At 34.7% G+C, this 2,038-nt stretch overlaps 1 pseudogene; it reads right to left on the bottom strand.

The window, feature by feature from the left end:
• Positions 1-303: 303 nt before the first annotated feature.
• On the bottom strand, positions 304-422 carry LOC111732634 (annotated as a pseudogene).
• Between the last annotated feature and the right edge of the window lie 1,616 nt (positions 423-2,038).

Below are 2,038 nucleotides of genomic sequence, written 5' to 3'. Positions count from 1 at the left end.
GTGGGATCAGTGGTCCTGCCATGATGTACAGAATGCATTCACCTGTTTCAGATGGCTGTGCCGTTCCTTTTTTATGTCTTGGTTTATACATTTGCCAGGGCTTGTCTCCCATCTCTGCTGAAGTTTCTTGCTTAGATTCCAGTCTTAGAAGGTGTCTTCCTTTAATGAATTGGTTAATGCCTTCAGCATTTTATACAATCTCAGCTCTGCCCATTTAGTGTAATTTATTTTTATCTATCTATCTATCTATCTATCTATCTATCTATCTATCATCTATCTATCTATCGATTTATTTATTTTTATAGCCTACAGCACCCAGTATGCCTAGGTGGTCTCCCATCAAAGTACTAACCAGGCTTGACTCTGCTTAGCTTCTGAGATCAGATAAGATCAGGTGTGTTCAGGGTGGTATGGCCATAGACCATTCAGTATAATTTAAACAATAGAAGCCAAAAAATTTTTAAATTACATTTATTAAGATGACATTGGTTAATAACATTTTTAAATTTTGGATGTACAACTTTATAATATGACATCTGTATTCTCTATTGTGTGCTTACTACCCGGAGTCTAGTTTCTTTCCATCACCATATATTTGACCCCCTTTCCCCTCTTTGTCCTACCACTATTATGTTGTTTGTGCATGTGAGTTTGTTTTTTGTTTCTTTGTTTATTGTTTTTTGTTTGTTTGTTTTACATCCCACACATGAGTGAAATCATGTGGTTCTTGTACTTTTCCATCTGATTTATTTCACTTAGCATGATACTTTCAAGATCCATTCATGTTGTCACGAGTGCCAATATTTCATCTTTTTTATGGCATCTTTATCCAATCATTTGTCCAGGGACATTTTGGTTGCTTCCATGTCTTAGTTATTGTAAATAATGCTGCACTGAACATAGGGATACATATATCTTTATGAATAAGTGTTTTCAAAATTTGGGAGTAAATACCCAGAAGAGGGATTGTTGGATCATAAAGTAGTTTTACTCTCAAGTTTTTGAGGAACTGCCATACTGTTTTTCCATAGTGGCTGTACAAATTTACATTCCCACCAGCAGTGTATGAGGATTCCTTTTTTCCCCACAACCTCTCCAACATTTGTTATTTCTTGTCTTATTGATAATAGCCATTCTAACAGGTGTGAGATGGTATCTGATTGTGGTTTTGATTTTCATTTCCCTAATAGCTAGTGATGTTGAACATCTTTTCATATGTCTGTTGGCTTCTGTATGTCTTCCTTGGAAAAGTATCTATTCCGGTCCTCTGCTCATTGTTTCCTGCCCATTTTTAAAATCAGATTGTTTTTGTTGTTGTTCTTATTGAGTTGTAGGAATTCTTTATTTGAGGTGTTAGCCCCTTATCAGAAATGTCATTTGCAAAAGCTTCTTCCATTTTTGTTGATGGTTTCTTTTGCTGTGCAGAAGCTTTTTAGTTTGATATTGTCCCATTCATTTATGTTTGATTTTATTTCCCTTGCTTTGGGGTCGACTTTATAAAATCTCCTCTGAATCCAAGGTCCATAGGTTTAGTGCTTGTGTTTTCTTATATGTATTTTGTTTCAGGTCTTATATTCAAGTCTTTAATCCATTTTGAGGTAATTCTTTTGTATGGTGTCATCTGTCTAGTTTTGTTCTTTTGCATGTGGCTTTCCAATTTTCCCAACACTATTTATTAAAGAAACTTTCCTTTCTCCATTGTATATTTTTGGCTCTTTTTTGAAAATTAGTCACCCATATATGTGTACGTTTATTTCTGGGCTCTCAATTCTGTTTCACTGGTCTGAGTGTCTGTTTTTCTGCCAATATGATACAATTTTGGTTAGTGTAGTATTGTAGTATAATTTGAAGCTAGAGTGTGTGATATCTCTTGAAAGCCAAAAGTTTTAATCAACTAGCATAAATTGTTTCTCTACTAATAAAATCTTCTAATATAGTCATGCACCACCTAACAAGATATATTCTGAGAAATGTGTCACTAGGCCATTTTGTCATTGTGCAAACATCATAGAGTGCGCTTACACAAACCTAGATGGTA

This window comes from Pteropus vampyrus, unplaced genomic scaffold (assembly GCF_000151845.1).
Source record: "Pteropus vampyrus isolate Shadow unplaced genomic scaffold, Pvam_2.0 Scaffold476, whole genome shotgun sequence".
Classification (NCBI taxonomy): Eukaryota; Metazoa; Chordata; class Mammalia; order Chiroptera; family Pteropodidae; genus Pteropus; species Pteropus vampyrus.
The sequence above is the reverse complement of the archived record's forward strand: the minus strand, read 5'-3'. Positions and strand labels throughout refer to the sequence as shown.